General features: G+C 47.1%; 1 protein-coding gene and 1 long non-coding RNA gene across 2 annotated transcripts in view; one reads left to right on the forward strand and one right to left on the reverse strand.

The window, feature by feature from the left end:
* The window catches only part of PRKCG (protein kinase C gamma), a 948,319-nt gene that overhangs the window by 443,419 nt on the left and 486,238 nt on the right, over positions 1–18,662 (reverse strand). The gene's annotated exons all lie outside the window — the stretch shown is intronic.
* Positions 11,966–18,662, forward strand: part of LOC134965080 (uncharacterized) — a 38,829-nt gene continuing 32,132 nt past the window's right edge. Inside the window, exon 1 of the long non-coding RNA XR_010188302.1 lies at positions 11,966–12,265. This is a non-coding gene — a long non-coding RNA (uncharacterized LOC134965080). The remainder of the gene's footprint in view (positions 12,266–18,662) is intronic.

The following is an 18,662-nucleotide window of genomic DNA, read 5'->3' on the forward strand; positions in this document are numbered from 1 at the left end:
TTTATATCTGCTGCTATGGCCATATACTCCCCCCTCACCCCCCCTTGCAGCTGCGCTGCTTGTAAGGTAACTTCCCATGTTACCTGCAGCGGTGCCGGGAGAGCAGGAGAACGCAGAGTATAGCTGCGGCGACTACAGACATCAGTGACCGGATATGGCGTCGTTGGCTGTCTGCCGAGTAGCTGGCTCGGGCGGCGCTGTGTACAGCGGTGGCCGGGTACCAGCGTTGTGAGAGCGGCCGGCGTCTGATTGACGTGCGGCCGCTCTGAGCTGTGCTCCGGAGTAGCTGGCTCGGCCGGCGCTGTGTACAGCGGTGGCCGGGTACCAGAGTTGGGAGAGCGGCCGGCGTCTGTGTTTGACGTGCGGCCGCTCTGAGCTGTGGTTCCGTCTTAGCGATGGGAGAGCGGCCGCCGTGTGTCTCGGAGCTTACTTACTGTATAAGTGCTGGGAGAGCGGCCGGCGTCTGATTGACGTGCGGCCGCTTTGAGCAGTGCTCCGTAGTTCTGCCAAGTAGCTGGCTCGGGCGGCGCTGTGTACAGCGATGGCCGGGTTGGGAGAGCGGCCGGCGTCTGATTGACGTGCGGCCGCTCTGAGCAGTGCTCCGGAGTTCTCTCGGGCGGCCTGATCTGTATTAGTGCTGGGAGAGCGGCCGGCGTCTGTGATTGACGTGCGGCCGCTCTGCTGCTAGGTAGTGCGGCGGCTGGAGCGGGTGCAGGGAGATATTCAGCGGTATGCTGTAATAGCTGTGGTCAACATAAAATAAACACTTTCCCCACACTGCAGGGCGGCAGCGTGAGCTGACCGCCCTGACCCACCATACCTTGTGCTGCAAGCTCCGTCCAGCTTGTGACCACTTCTCATGCTGGCTGTGACGGGCTTCTCAGTCATCTTGGCTGTGACGGAGCTTCTTTTTGTAAGCTCCGTCCAGTTGTTTTCCGTGCAGCTTGCAGTAACCAGCTGCCTGTGGCTGTGAGGGTGCTCTTTGTGAGGACCGACACGCCATGCGCTGCCTTATAGCGCCTGTGGCTGTGAGGGTGCTCTTTGTGAGGACCGACACGCCATACGCTGCCTTGCAGCGGCACCATCCCGGCCCCAAGTTTTTCCAGAAACTGGGACGGAAAGTGTAAAAATTAAAAATAAAAATCTTCTGAAAAGTGGCCATTGCCACAAGCCGATGATCATGCTGTGAGCACCGAAAAAACACTGGCAAAGTACACTGAGGTACTTGGGGATATGGAGGGGGGGGAGAGTCCTAAATTTGAATATTCAGTGCCTTTGATCGGCTACGCCCGTCCATATCCCAAGAGTACTCCAGTGACCCCTAGTGGATGATAAAGAAATAACGACACAGACCACTGAAATGTAATTAAAATCGGTCAACCGTTATTTGTTTATAATACTAAAACTAAGTATGGTGGCAGTAAGAAAGACATCAGTGACATTGGCCCTCATCCCGGGTTGATCGCTCGCTAGCTGCTTTTAGCAGCAGTGCACACGCTAGGCCGCCGCCCTCTGGGAGTGGATCTTAGCTTAGCAGAAGTGGGAACGAAAGGTTAGCAGAATAGTGCAGAAATTTTTTTAAGCAGTTTCAGAGTAGCTGCAGACCTACTCCTACCTTGCGATCACTTCAGTCTGTTTGGTTCCTGTTTTGACGTCACAAACACGCCCTGCGTCCGGCCAGCCACTCCCCCGTTCCCCCAGGCACGCCTGCGTTTTCATCTGACACGCCTGCGTTTTTTAGCACACTCCCGGAAAACAGTCAGTAACCTCTCAGAAACGCCCCATTCCTGTCAATCACTCACCGATCAGCAGAGCGACTGAAAAGAGTCGCTCGGCCTTGTGTAAAACTGCATAGTTTTTTGTGAAGGTACGTCGCGCGTGCGCACTGCACCCCATACGCATGTGCAGAAATGCCGATTTTAAGCCTGATCGCTGCGCTGCGAACAACAGCAGCTAGCGATCAACTCGGAATGACCCCCATTGTGACTTATTGCCGCTACGCATGTTGATGACATGACTTTATTTATCTCATTGGCTACGCCAATAAATGCTGAGTCTCCAACTCATTCCCCAATACACCATAATGGGGCCGGCCAGACAGCCAAACCCAACGACCCCCGGTAAGGAGGGCCAGAGTATACAATGTATTGGGCAAAGAGTGCACCTCCAATCAGCAGCGCAATAGCCACTGTAACTGCCGTTCTTTTCCGACACCTATATAGGCTGACAAACCCCAACCGGCAAAGGAAAAGAAAAAACGGGTGGGGAAAAAAAGTGACTTGGGGAGGGAGCGTGGGAAAATCCAGAGCGAAAGAGGCAGATGAAACTCCTGCCTCACACAAAATGTCTGCTAGCTCCTCCCTAACACTCCCATTATTCTAATTAAAATCCTGCCCCCCAAACCTGTTTAATAACCTAACCAAACTGTGCAAGGCTCATACAATCCTACAGCCTTGAAGTTTTACCACCACAAATCCAATAAAGAAGCCAGGAAAATTCCATCATCCAATGGAGATCCCGTCCTGGCTACCACCTTCCCCGCATGTGGTCTCCTAACAAGGTCAATTTGAAATTTCAGTGTAAAAACAAAGCCTCCCAGTCAAGGAAGGGCATAGCCAGGTGGAATACATAAGGAGCAACTTCTTTCTCTTCTGAAGAAATCTTGAAAACACTGCTTATCTGAAATGGTAACCCGTCTCTGCAGGGCAATTCGGAGGCTGCCTAATAGCCCAGATGATGCACGTTACTCCTCTTCTCCTCCCCTTGTAGGGGCTGTGCAGCCTATTGCTGCAGTGCACAGCCCCTGCCTCCTCCCTCACAGTCCCTCCTCTTCAGGTTGCACGAACCTGTTACCCATGGTTGGAAAAAGTCCTTTAGAAAGACATCTCCTTTTTTCATGTCCCATTGACAGTAGTCTGATTCTGTTGTGTACGGTATTACACAACCGCAATACTAGTCAAGTAAAATTCAAATTCTCTAGGATTGTTGTTGTATGTTCCAAGTGCTGCTTCCGAAGACCGGACATGATTGGCATTCTGCAGCTTTTGCCATTCTGCAGCCATTTTGTAGGCGTGCCAAACCCAAACGCAGATTTCTAGGACTAGGCAGAGTTGTTCCCATGGTCAGTCTGAGTAAGCTTCGACTTAGGCAGACTGGGGGTCATTCAGACCTGATCGCTCGCTAGCTATTTTTTACAGCGCTGCGATCAGATAGTAGCCGCCTATAGGGGAGTGTATATTTGCTTTGCAAGTGTGCGATTGCATGTGCAGCCGAGCACTACAAAAAAGTTTTGTGCAGTTTCTGAGTTGCACAGAACTTACTCAGCCGCTGCGATCACTTCAGCCTGTCAGGTCACGGAATTGATGTCAGACATCTGCCCTGGAAACGCTTGGACACGCCTGCGTTTTTCCAACCATTCCCAAAAAATGGTCAATTGCCACCCACAAATGCCTTCTTCCTGTCAATCTCCTTGCGATCGGCTGTGCTAATGGATACTTCTTTAAATCCATCGCACAGCAACGATTCGCTTTGCACCCGTACGACGCGCCTGCACATTGTGGTGCATACGCATGTGCAGTTCTGACCTGATCGCAGTGCAGCGAAAAAAACCTAGTGTGCGATCAGGTCTGAATGACCCCCAGTCTGCGTAAGTTGATGCTTTCTCAGACTGACCATGGGAACCACTCTGCCTAGTCCTGGAAATCTGAGTTTGGGTTTGGCACGTTTACAAAATGGCTGCAGAATGCCAATCATGCTGCAGCTGAGAGAGGCCCACAAGCAATCACATAGGGCCCATTCTGCACTTATGCAGAACAGGTCCTGCACATGCACGGACACACAAACAACAGATTAGTACGTAATTGGGTTTAGGTATTAAGCTTAATCAGGCCCTATGTGAGCTACTGAGGGTGTTAGTAATTAAATTAATTGAATATATGAGGAATAATTAATGATTAGGATAAGGGACAGGATAATGATTTAAGTAGCTGTTTATATTGAATGAAGTTACGATGATGCTGAAAAAGATAATGGGCTTAGGCCTTCATTCCGAGTTGAACGCTCGCTAGCTGCTTTTAGCAGCAGTGCAAACGCTAGGCCTCCGCCCTCTGGGAGTGTATCTTAGCTTAGCAGAAGTGTGAACGAAAGATTAGCAGAACTGCTCGAAAAAAATTTCATGCAGTTTCTGAGCAGCTCCAGACCTACTCCTACCTTGCGATCATTGCAGACAGTTTTGTTCCTGCTTTGACGTCACAAACACGCCCTGCGTTCGGCCAGCCATTTCCCCAGCACGCCTGCGTTTTTCTCTGACATGCCTGCGTTTTTTAGCACACTCCCGGAAAATGGCCAGTTACCACCCAGAAACACCCACTTCCTGTCAATCACTCACCGATCAACGGAGCGACAGAAAAGCATCGCTGGTCCTTGTGTAAAACTGCATAGTTTTGTGTGAAAGTACTTGGCGCGTGCATACTGCAGCCCGTAGGCATACGCAGAAATGCCGATTTTTAGCCTGATCGCTGTCCTGCGAACTGCAGCTAGCAATCAACTTGGAATGAGGGCCTTAATGCAGACCTGATCGTAACAATGCAAAATTTTGCATGGCTACGATCAGCCACCCTGACATGCGGGGGAACTAGCCCTGTGCTAGTCCGCCCCGAATGTCTGTCCCTCCCCCGCCCAGGTACAAAAGCATAACACGGCGGCAATGCTTTTGTACCTGAAGAGTAGCACCCTACCAGCGCAGCTCCTGCGCGCTGGCAGGGAGCTACCTGTCGCTCTGCGGGTCGCAGCGGCTGCATATGATGTCACTTAGCACCGCAGACCGCATCCCCTCCGCCCAGTCCGGGCACGCCTGCGTTGCCCGGACCGTGCCCCTAAAATGACGGCCCAACGCCACCGGCCCGACCGCTCCTGCCCAACGAACACCTCTGCCTGTCAATCAGGCAGAGGCGCTCGCTAGGCAGAGATGCCAAACACATTTCTGGCATGCACCGGCGCACTACAGCGCCGGCACATTGCTCAGTTCAGACCTGATCTCCCGTTGTGCGAAAACGCACAGCAGCGATCAGGTCTGAATTAGCCCCAATGATTTTGAAGAAGAGATTAGATAGTGACGAGGGATGATTTGTGCGCTGGTCATAAAAATGCTTTCTTTATTGTATAGCAGTCTCAGGACTGCTCTATGTAGTGGACTGCAGGCTCAAAAGTATTGCGCCCACGAAGGGAACACTGGGCCTAATTCATGCTTGTACGCAACTGCATTTGCGATTTTTAAGGCTTTGGAACGGTTAATCTTTCCAAGTGAAGTCACCGCCTAGAGAAAAAGATAGGGACCCACCCGAGCCATTGTAAACTCATTCACAACTGCGTACACATTCACAACCAATATGCAAGAAGGAAGATACACATCCCAAAAATGGCCATGACACTCCCACGATTTTGCCGTCACTTCCGTTAACTCCCCCAAATGGTCACTCCCTGTCAATCACTCTACGATAAAAAATCGAGCATGATAGTAAAGGCCCCTTGATACATGCGCAGTGCGATCGATGTGCATCATACCTACTCTCCCGGAAGCTGCGGGAGGCTCCCGTTTTTGGGGTAGCCCCCCGCACCCCCGGAAGAGTGGGTAGGTATCCCGCATCCTGCTCGCACCTTAGTGATGCGAGCAGGATGGAGAGATAATCTCCCGTTTTTCGCGGGTCCGTCGGGTGGGGAAGGGGTTAAAATTATGCAAATTGTGTCATTTTAGCTCCGCCCCCTTCCCGTGGTCCCCGGGAATCGCGGCTTTTGCCGATGTGGGGGCGGTGCTTGGTGATGTCACCATCCGGCCCCACCCCCGAAGACTACTGCAGCTTCTCCCGGAGAGGAGACTTACAAAGTAGGCAAGTATGATATGCATGCGCAGTCTGACAATAATCACTCAGCTGAGTAAATACCGGCATTGTGTAAAAACATGAATAAGGCCGCACCAATGCCAGAGTCTACTGCGCCGGAGAGAGGAGGAAGCCTGCACATGGGCCTAATCCTCACTTAAACCACCCCTGTCTTTGTAAGACATATAAATTACTAACGTTCTAATAAAAGATATACTGTAAAACTAAGAATGAAGACCACAGCAACCAGGCACCCATACAGTATAAAGGATTCAGCTGGATTATCTGTGAGATCAATGCTAGTAAGGGATTGTCACTTCACAGCTCAATTTTGACTTATGGTCACTGATCTAATAACAGAAACAGAATAATCGTAGATCAAACATATTACTTCTTAACAAGTAGTTAAATTGCACATAAAACATGCGGATCAGCTTCTCAGCCACATAAGAAAGGCAGCAAAGCTTTATTCACGAGAGGAAGAAGCAGGTCCCGCTAAGATCGCCTTGTTTGATTATATACAGTTAGTTTAGTCGATGGAATACTTTTAGTAAACCTTGGAGACTGTGCCCCTGATACAGAGGTGGATGCTTTGCTGATGTTTGCGCAGTTGAGAGGGTTTTTTGTACTGCGTATGCTTTGTGACTACCGACGGCGGTCACAGTGAGAATTTGGGCGCAGAGTCTACATCTGTGTAGGGAGTTACAATGGCCCCAGCCACTTTGTTCTGCCAGAAATTCTGAGCTGCTCAGAAGTCAATGGTGTGACTGATGTGCGACCGATGGTGCCGAGGGGTTGTCTTTGTATGAATCAGTAGGATTAGGGACACAGCTGGTGTGACTCTCTGTACATATTGCAGTGGCTGCAGCATTAGAATATATTCGCAGTCCCACTGTGTACAAAGGGGGTTATTCAGAGATGAACGCAGATCGCTGCGTTCGCAGCCAGATCTGTGTTCATCTCTACATATGCTGAGGGCCAACCAGCGCAGGGCAAGGCGGCCCAGCACTTGTAAGGCCACCTCCCAATGTGTCCGCAATTTAATTGCCGACGTATCGGAACTAAGGCGGTCAGCTGCGTTTTTTTTTTTTTCAGAGCGGATGCGTGTCACGTCATGTAGCGGACCCGAAAACGGACCAAGCCTGCCCCAGTTTTTCCGACGACACCCTCTCAACACCGTAACCCTGCCCCCGCAATGCTGTCACTTGTCAATCACATTCTGGTCGCATCCACTGTGCATACAACCGCAATGTGCATGGTCGTGGAGCCGCTGTGTGTCCACTGACCTCTTGCTACCAGGTCTGAATGACCCCCAAAGAGATGCACGCGATGGGATTTGCGTACACCTCTGAATGAGGCCCTGTGACACCAATGTAACCATCTTTCTCTCTGCCAACCCTTCCCCTCTCCTTCTCACTAACACCCCTTTCCTTGCTCACCCACTACCATGTTTTTATAATCCAGTCCCCCTTCTTTTCTGTCATATATTTTATGTTTAAACACCTGACAGTCCTATAGGAAACTGGTAACTGAAGATAATGAATGCGTCTGTGAGCATAAACATTTATTCATCTACTAAATGATACAGTAGGTGCTTTTGTGTTATTTGTGTATGTTGCTATGACATTTTGATTTTTGTACTGACCTATTCTCACCAATTCACCTTTTTGCAAATGCTCCACATTGGCTAAAAGATTGCACAAATAAGTACACCCTCTGGAGAATCGGACCAATCACACTAAGTAGAACATATACTATGCCCAAGAAATATGTTCCAATTTATGGGGCTAATTCAGACCTGATCGATGCTGGAATTATACGGCAGGATCACTGGAATTATACATCAGGATCACTGGAATTATACGACAGGATCACTGGAATTATACGACAGGATCACTGGAATTATATGCCAGTACAACTGGAATTATACGGCAGGATCACTGGATTTATACGGCAGGATCACTGGAATTATACAGCAGTATCACTGGATTTATACAGCAGGATCACTGGAATTATACGGCAGGATCACTGGAATTATACGGCAGGATCACTGGATTTATACACCAGTACCAATGGAATTATATGGCAGGATCACTGGATTTATACGGCAGTACCGCTGGACATATACAGCAGTATCAATGGACATATACAACAGTATCACTGGACATATATGGCAGTACCATTGGACATATACAGCAGCACAGGGACACCACCACTGGACTGATGCAGCACAACACAGCACCAATGGACTGGACTTATACAGCAGCACTGGACATATGGCAGCAGAGGACACAACCACTGTGACTGGACTGATGCAGCACAAGACACTACCACTGAGGACACTGAGGACGGAGACACATCCTCTCTCTACACTCTCCAATGCCGGAGTGAAAATGGTGGGGACGCGCGTCTCCTTATATGGTATGCAAACCCCACGATAATCCGACAGCGGGATGATGACGTTTTATCTCGTTCTGGTTTCCGAGTCTGGCGGGAAAACCCAAACCTGACTCGGATCCGGGCTCTAGTAAACCCGCTCAGCTCTACTTTTTTTGCTTAAAATATCAAAAGAGGGTGTGGACATGCCCCAATCTTGCAAGCTCCTCAAAGTTGGGATATGGGTGGTCACATTCCGAGTTGTTCGCTCGCTACCTGCTTTTAGCAGCACTGCAAACGCTAGGCCGCCGCCCTCTGGGAGTGTATCTTAGTTTAGCAGAATTGCGAACGAAAGATTAGCAGAATTGCTACTAAAAATTTTCAAGCAGTTTTTGAGTAGCTCCAGACCTACTCCTAGACTGCGATCACCTCAGTCCGTTTAGTTCCTGCTTTGACATCACAAACACGCCCTGCGTTCAGCCAGCCACTCCTCCGTTTCTCCAGACACTCCCGCGTTTTACCTGGCACGCCTGCGTTTTTTAGCACACTCCCTGAAAACGTCAAGTTGCCGCCCAGAAACATCTACTTCCTGTCAATCACACTACGATCACTCGAGCGCTGAAAAAACGTTGCTCGAGCTTGTGTAAATCTCCAAAGTTTTGTGTTAAATTACTTAGCACATGCGCGCTGCGTACCATGCGCATGCGCATTTTCCACCTAATCGCTGCGTTGCGAAAAACGGCAACGAGCAAACAACTCGGAATGACCACCATGATCTGAAACTAACACTACTGGGTAACAATATAGTTATATACAGTTTTTTTTTATAGTTTAAATTTGCCAAGTTCATCTCGTCCCATTTTTACTTAATTCTTTTGAAGCAGTAGTGATGTTAATGCAGGGGGCGTTGCATATACGAGTGGTGTGTCTGAAGATGCAGCATCGGATCACCATTGCGGCCATGGCAGTCATTGCAGTATACCCACAAAACAGGGGTGTCGTGGCCCCATTTTGACAAACAGTCCCAGTCGCCACCCCTGCTCCGCTCCTCAATATCTTTGGAAACTGCGAGCGATCTTGCAGACAGAGATCTGCACATGCGCAGTACAGATCATGTACTATGGCACCAAATGGGCAGTTTGTGTCAGTAAGAACTCATAAGCTGATCTCACCGGCTAGGTACAGCTTCTGCACATGTGCAATGTCACCATGATGCCTGCAGGGACCCTGGATGTCTGGGTGACACTCTGTCCTTCTCACCAGAGCCGGCCCTACCCAATATGATGCCCTAGGCAAGATTTTGGCTGGTGCCCCCTGGCACCAACGCTAGTTCCCCTCGGATCCCTGCACCCCTTTCCCAGCACCATCACCCCTCACCCATAGCAGTCCTTATTTTGGTTTTCCTACCCGCTTTAATTTAAATAAGAACAGTGTGCACAGTCGGCGCACAGCCCAAAAAGGTATGTGTTTTTCCTGGCAAGGGGCATGGCCACACAATAATAACCCCAATTCAAATTATGTCACACAGTAGTACAAATTTATTAACAATTTATCATGCGAAAGTGTCCCTTATTCACATTACATCACACAGTAGTACCACTTTACCTTATAAACGTTACTCCTCACAGTAGTGCCCCTTATTCACATTACATCACACTGAATTGCTCCTTATTCACATTACACCACACAATATTGCTCTTTATTCTCATTACACCACACCATATTGCTCCTTATTAACATTACACCACACCATATTGCTCTTTATTCACATTAGACCACACAGTAGTGCCCTTTCTATACATTACACCACACAGTAGAGCACATTATACACATAATGCCACACATTAGTAATGCATTTATACACATAATACCACTCAGTAATGCCCCTTACACATGGCACACATTATTAATGTCTTTATAAACATAATGCCCCTTACACATTATGCCAACCCTTAGTAATGCCCTTATACACATAATGTCACTTAAACATATACCGCACATTATTAGTGCCCTTATACACATAATGACACACATAATGTCCTTTACACATTTGCTGCACATTATTTATGCATTTATACACATGAAATGCATAATGCTCCTTACACATATGCCGAACACTATTGCACAACCAACCCACTCACACACACAGCACTCACACGGCTGCTAACACTGTGACCTCTGCCTCTGCTTGGATACAGATGAGTCCTCATAAATCTTGCCTCCAGGCACCATGCAGCAGGAGATGCCTGGCGCAAGTCAACTGGTAGCTCTGCTAACGTCAGGTGCCTATTTTTGATGAAAATGCATCTTATTTGGATTGCTATGTGGCTAGAATGCACAAGCAGCTTCTCCTGATTAAAATGATATGCGGCATGACTATATACTGTGTGCGACTGTGGCTGTATCTGCATACGAAATGCTAAACAAAGAATATAGGCATGCCGCATATCATTTTAATCATCAGGAGCCTTAGGCAATTGCCTAGTTTGCCTACGTCTAGGGCAGTGTGCTCTGCCCTTAGTCATCAGGGGCCCCGGTGCAATGCACCTGCTGCACCAATGGTAGTTCTGCCTCTGAAAATGTCTCTTTCACAACTGTACAGGAAATTCTTGTAAACAAGCAAATTTGTTTCACCCCAACCCTGCTGGACATTGGGGGTCATTCCGAGTTGATAGCTTGCTAGCACTTTTTAGCAGCCGTGCAAACACATAGTCGCCGCCCACGGGGGGAGTGTATTTTTTGCTTTGCAGGAGTGTGAATGCCTGTGCAGCAGTGCGCCTGCAAATACATTTTGTGCAAAGCAAGACCAGCCCTGTGGTTACTTATCCTGTGCGATGATTGCTGCGACGAGTGACACTGTAATGACATCAGATACCCGCCCAGCAAACGCCCGGCCACGCCTGCGTTTTTCCAAACACTCCCAGAAAACGGTCAGTTGACACCCAGAAACGCCCTCTTCCTGTCAATTTCCTTGCGATCGGCTGTGCGACTGAAAGCTTCGCTAGAACCTGTTTAAAACCACGATGCTCTTTGTACCCATACGTTGCGTGTGCGCATTGCGGTGCATACGCAGATTAGCCATTTTTTTTCACTGATCGCTACGCAGCGAACAACGGCAGCTAGCGATTAACTCGGAATGGCCCCCCATTATACACAGAGACACGAGAATACACTGTGGAATAAATTTCAAAGAAAGTGCTTGTCGACAAAAGTCTTGGTCAGACTCATTTCACACTATGGGGAGTATTCAATTAGTGTCGGATCCTCTCGGACAGTGAGGATCTGACACTTCAGTATTCTATTACAGGCAGTTTCCGCCTGTTTCCCCTCTCATTCTGACCATTTATTTCGCCCTCTCCTACAGGCGAAAATGTATTGTCGAGAACGGACCCATTTTCGACCACAGCGGGGTCAAAAACACATGGCTAAGCAGAGATTCCCCTCATACGTGTGTTTTTCGACATTTCAGAGTTTTCGACAGGGCGGAAAAACAGCGCTACAATTGAATATTGAAATGTCGAAAAGTGACGACTATTATACTCCTCTATATCTTCTTAGGACGTTCCCAGGGCCGGATTAACAATGGGGCTGATGGAGCTGAAGCTCCAGGCCCACCATCAAAATAGGCCCACTGCTGTAAACGGGGGGGGGGGGGGGCACCTGCAACACTACAGCATTCCTGCCAGCGGCAACCCAAGGCTCCACCCACTTAAACCCCAGCGGCAGTTTAACTTCAAACACCACCAGATACATGGCCGCATGGTAGGCTGCAGCTGCACTAGCCACCCTGTACTGCATAGTGTCTCAGCGCTCCACGTGACAGCACACCGCTTGATGTCCTATGTGCCGACCTCACCACCTCAATCTTATGCAGCAGAGTGTGAACTCATCTCCATGAGGGCAGCCCAGACAGCCGAGTGACTGATCCTGCAGTGCTGCTGACTGGTGATCGGGATGTCAGGTCCTGCTGGCTGCTACTGATCACCAAGCCTCAGATAGTGCTCCCATAAAAGGTACAGCATGCAAGCACTAGCAGAAATATATATTTTGATCAATTTTCATATATATTTATGTGTGTGAATACTGTGGTTCGTATAATACATGTATGTATTATATGTGTGAATACTGTGGTTTGTATAATATAGGTATGTATGTATGTATGTATGTATGTATGTATGTATATATATATATATATATATATATATATATATATATATATATATATATATAGTCCCCCCACTTTGCTCTGCCCCCTCTCTGGCTTTCACACCATCACAGCTTTGTTCCACCCCCCTTTGCGGCTCCATATGCACAACACTCACACACACACACACACACACGTGTGCATATATACAGTACGTGTGGATGGATGGATGAATGAATGAATGAATGAATGAATGAAGATAGATAGATAGATAGATAGATAGATAGATAGATAGATAGATAGATAGATAGATAGATAGAGTCCCCTTGCGTGCTCTATTCCCACTTTAGTGCACACCCACGAGTGGGAATAGCCCCTGTTTGCCAGGATTCCGGCTGGCGGCATTGTCAGCGGTCGGGATTCCGGCGTAGGTATCCTGACCGCCGGCAACGTAACTGCAGCCCCCGGCAAGGGACTCCACTATGCCGCAGGTCCTACTCTATTGCTCTAAATAATTATCATGAAAATATCTATCACATTAGTGTTAAATATTGGTCATACTATCTGGTCTAAAGCTCACAGCAACTTTGCTTATATAGGTGAGACCATTACCAACACACCTGTTAAGCACCTAGGAAAACAGCTGATACAAGCTATAATTAAGTTAAACAGGGTGCATGAGAAAATGTGATCACAAAAAGATGATTTTAAAAATGAATCTAATAAACAGAAAGCACTATTCACCGGCAATTACCTACTGTATTCCTATATTTGGGGTGCAACACGGTATGTGACCACATTGTTTAAATAGAAATCCCAGGGGCTCTGCACTCACTATATTATCTAACAAACAGTGGCGTTTTAGTTCATGTATTGATCAATGCATTTAAGCCTACAGCCCCTGGCAATATTGTTAGTTAATGGACAATGACCTTGTCCTCTTGCATGTGATCTATACTTCATTGTGATGTCAGCACAATTGTGATGTCACTGGCCCATGGGCACTGTAGCTAGATAAGCTCTCCTCCAGGCAGTTTACAGCCATATCTGCAGTGAGAGGCGACAATGTTGCCTCCTGTAGCCATGCCACCACCGCGCAGCATCGACCAGACACCACCGGGCAGCATTCTCCTGCCACCACCATGCAGCGTGAAGCTGGCACAATTGCGTAAATTGGACATGGCACACCATCGCCGCATGCTCCTGCCACCACAGCACCACATGCACCTGACAACATCGTGCAGCATGAACCTGCCACCGCCGTGCAGCATGAACCTGCCACCGCCGTGCAGCATGAACCTGCCACCACCATGCAGCATGAACGTGCCATCACCATGCAGCATGAACCTGCCATCTCCGTGCAGCATGAACCTGCCACCACCATGCAGCATGAACCTGCCACCAGTGTGCAACATGAACCTGCAACAATCGTGCTACGTGGACCTGCCACCACATCGCAGTGTGGACCTGCCACCACCGTGCTGGATGGACCGGCCACCATCTAGCAGCGTGGACCTGCCCCCACTTCTCTGCCTGGACCTGACGATACATTGCCGCATGGTCCTGTCCCTACCATGTATGTAATAGTGAGAAGATGAAAGCTCAGGGGCATATTTAATAAGCAATTATCTCATAAAAGCTGGAAAATTTGACATTTATGTTTTCTGGAGATGTTAGTTTAAATTAAGAGATACATATTTCTTCTTCAGATGTGGGAGGGTACGGAGAATAGATATTTATCTCTTTTTTTAAACAAACATCTCTACAATTTCCAGTGTTTATGAGATAATTGTTTATTAAATACCCCTCACAGTCTCCTTCATACAATAACATCAAATAAAAATAAACGCAATTAAACCATAAAACTGAGTTGTGTTTTATTTTATTGATAGCAAGCTGTCAGGGTATTGAAAAAGATGTGAATACAGGAGCTCTCTTTATATACTGGGACTTAGCGTTTGAGTTTTAAGTTTATAATACTGGAGAAAAAAGGAAAAATAAGAGTGGAAATATGGTACACTATACAGTATAGGGAAATGTATAATCTTAACCTAAGTACACACAATGCAATTATTGGGCAGATTTTCCAATAACTGGGAGTTCAGCCTGAATTATTCTATAGTGGTGCCGATGCCCACTCCACAATACCAAGTACTGCTAGTCAGGATAATTATAATAAGCTCTGCAATCTAACATAGAGAAAATTCGAGGTTCTTGGTATACTTTTTGGTCAAAAGATACTAGCCCACCAAACAATGTCTAGGTGATCTCGTCTCTGGTGGATCCCTAACACTAAGTTTGATTCTGGGACCCCAACAAGACTATTTAACCCTAGCAAAACTACAGCTACTTACTCAAAATGGTAAAATATGGTTTGTGTCCACTTTGGCAATCTGTTGCATGCCAAAAACCTTGTTGGCACAGGAAAAATACAATGGAAGCTTGTGTAAGGGATATGCATGGTCAGTGTTAACTGAGTGATCCAACTTGATTTAACTGTTTTAATACAACATGTTGTGAATAAGAAGCTGGAGCTGGAATAAGAAGTGAATAAGAAGCTGGCCAAGTAGAAGGTACTACTGTACATAGAACGCTGACACCTGACAGAAACTAAACAATAATAAATGTACGCACTATTCTGTAAAATGATATTCGTACACTTCAACAATTTTATGTAATGTAAACAAACAACACAGAAACCAGTGCACAACTTTCCAGCCAGCAACAGACGGAAGGCAAATGGGACTGCACTCTGCAGCTACCCGCAGAAAAGGAGGCACATACCCGGAGGCACAGCTCTCCTGCATCTATATACTTACACAATCACCTGTAAACTACTGTATTAAAAGTCTTTATTCATATTTTGCTAGAACAATTCTGTAATAGTTACATATGCACACCCCACATGGTAATAATGTGTACACACCGCACCTATGGGAACGGAAGCCATAGGCACCGCCCAGGGCACACACACAAGAGGGATAATAATATAACCTCACTTACTCGGCTGCCGATGATGTAACTCGGTGACCGCTACCATCAGCAGCAGCCGCCGCCGGGTGAACAAAAATGGCGGCTCTCCCTGTGACGCCCCCTTCTCCGCCCCTCCTGCCATGACATGACGTAAGGGAACTGCGCTGAACTTGATGGTGGGGAGTTCGGCTGGTGTGTGTTTCTGGTTGCAGCTGCTTGGTACCGCATAGTAGCAGGATGGGTGTCCCCAAGTTCTACCGCTGGTGAGAGAGCATCGGGTACATTGCCAGCGTGATGTCATCTGGTGATGTCCTGTCCTGTCAGGGCATTTGTCTCCCCTCCCGAGTGATGCTGCCAGCCTGACTCTTCTCATTATACAAGAATCAGTAAGGCGCTCACTGTATGGGTCTCATGGCTATAATGTGACACCGTGCCCTGGTACAGAGCAGACTTCAGAACCATCCACTTACCTTCCTAAGCTACTCTAATTATCTCCACACAGTTCAAACAAAATATACATGTGTTCTTTCTGTTCTCGTCTCGCTGTTTCTAGATATTTGTGCTTTGTAATGAAATCTTACAGCTCACTACTAAGCACTTTTATATGTACAGTAGCACTAATCCGCATGTATTAAGTTCCTACTGTATTTTACTATAGTACTTTGGCCTCTCTGTTTGTCAATACCCAGTCTTGTTTTATTACTGTGTACCAAATTGTAAAGCGCACAGATTATGCTAGCCCCATATAGATAAACTAGGATATTAGATCCAGGTTGAGTGGTCCCCTACACTTACCCCAGCTGCACTTTCCTGTAGTCCCTTCTCTCCGTCCCCTGCAGTGAGAGCCATTAGCAGGGGACATGAGTATGTCCAGAGTCTTATGCTGGCCATACATCAGCTGGCTGACATCGATGATTAGCAATCAGTCAGAGAATTGGTAAAAAGACAAAACAAATAGCATCTTATACAGTGCATTCAGAAAGTATTCACAGCGCTTCACTTTTTCCACATTTTGTTATGTTACAGCCTTATTTCAAAATGGAATAAATTATTTTTTGTCCCCAAAATTCTACACGCAATACCCCATAATGACAACTTGAAAAGAGATTTTTCAGATTTTTGCAATTTAAAAAAAATAAAAAAATAAGAAATTACATATACATAAGTATTCATAGCCTTTGCTCAATACTTTGTTGATGCCCCTTTAGCAACAATTACAGCCTCAAGTTTTTTGAATATGATTCCACAAGTTTGGCACACCTATCTTTGGCCAGTTTTGCCCATTCCTCTTTGCAGCACCTCTCAAGCTCCATAAGGTTGGATGGGAAGCGTCGGTGCACAGACATTTTGAAATCTCTCCAGAGATGTTCAATCAGATTCAAGTCTGGGCTCTGGCTGGGCCACTCAAGGACATTCACAGAGTTGTCCGGAAGCCACTCCTTTGATATCTTGGCTGTGTGCTTAGGGTCGTTGTCCTGCTGAAAGATGAACCACCGCCCCAGTCTGAGGTCAAGAGCGCTCTGGAGCAGGTATTCATCCAGGAGGTTCTGTACATTGCTGCATTTATCTTTCCCTCTATTCTGACTAGTCTCCCAGTTCCTGCAGCTGAAAAATATCCCCACAGCATGATGCTGCCACCACCATGCTTCATTGTAGGGATGGTATTGGCCTGGTGATGAGCTGCGCCTGGTTTCCTCCAAACATGACGCCTGGCATTCATGCCAAAGTGTTCAATCTTTGTCTTATCAGACCAGGGAATTTTGTTTCTTATGGTCTGAGAGTCCTTCAGGTGTACTTTGGCAAACTCCAGACGGGCTGCCATGTGTTTTTTTTACTAAGGAGTGGCTTCCGTCTAGCTACTCTACCATATAGACCTGATTGGTGGATTGCTGCAGAGATGGTTGTCCTTCTGGAAGGTTCTCCTCTCTCCATAGAGGATTTCTGCTTGGTTTGTGCTCAGACATGCACTGTCAAGTGCAGTACCTTATATAGACAGGTGTGTGCCTTTCCAAATCATGTCCAATCAACTGAATTTACCACAGGTGGAGTCCAATTAAGCTGTAAGAACATCTCAAGGATGATCAGTGGAAACAGGATGCATCTGAGCTCAATTTTAAGCTTCATGGCAAAGGCTGTGAATACTTATGTATATGTGATTTTTTCGTTTTTTATTTTTAATACATTTGCAAAAATCTCAAAAAAACATTTTCACGTTGTCATTATGGGGTATTGTGTTTTAGAATTTTGAGGACAAAAAATAATTCCATTTTGGAATAAGGCTGTAACATAACAAAATGTGGAGAAAGTGAAACGCTGTGAATACTTTCCGCGTGCACTGTAATCTTTGTCTCACTGATCCCAGTCATTTTTTTGGTTGAAACCTGCTAATCGTTGATTTTGCAGATCCCCTGACCCAGGCATCAGGATGATGGGGAAATGGCCCGACGCTTCGCTGATGTATGTCCCCATTGTATGTCCCACTGTACGTCAGACTCAGGACAGACTTTATAGAAGTTATTATCACTGATATTAATAAATAAGTAGCCTTTATCCAGCTGACTTGGTATGCTGGTATTTGTAGTTCCATAATACATAACAAGCCTTTTGTGCAGAAAAGATATGTGATCATAAGGGCCATCTTAACAGCTGTGTAGGCCCCTTGGCAAGCAATGCACTGGGGCCGCTACCCATCCTCCAGCGGTAGGGGAGGGGGGGTGCTATCAGCGGAAGCTTTGATGTCCCGCGGGCGGTAGGGGGTGTTCTATCTTCCGCTCAGCATGTAGGTCCCGGAGCAGTAATTTCTGCTAATTATTCCTTTACTGCACAGATGGAGGGAGATGGGCAGGAAGGAGAACACTAAACTGTAGCAGGGGGCATTGGGCTGAATGAAGGGGCCCTGGTACATGAATTCCAGGGTGGTAGGGGGTGTTCAATACATTGGGGATGGGTGGATAGTGGAGTGGGCTTAATATTCTTCATTTTCTGGTGGGAGAGCAGCTTGCTTGACTGCAGATATCTCCAGTTTCTGGAAATAGATTTCATAGCTTTCAATGGGAAAACACTAGAGATGAGCGGGTTCGGTTTCTTTGAATCCGAACCCGCACGAACTTCACTTTTTTTTTCACGGGTCCGAGCGACTCGGATCTTCCCGCCTTGCTCGGTTAACCCGAGCGCGCCCGAACGTCATCATGACGCTGTCGGATTCTCGCGAGACTCGGATTCTATATAAGGAGCCGCGCGTCGCCGCCATTTTCACACGTGCATTGAGATTGATAGGGAGAGGACGTGGCTGG

Source organism: Pseudophryne corroboree, chromosome 10 (genome assembly GCF_028390025.1).
Source record: "Pseudophryne corroboree isolate aPseCor3 chromosome 10, aPseCor3.hap2, whole genome shotgun sequence".
In the NCBI taxonomy this organism is placed as follows: domain Eukaryota; kingdom Metazoa; phylum Chordata; class Amphibia; order Anura; family Myobatrachidae; genus Pseudophryne; species Pseudophryne corroboree.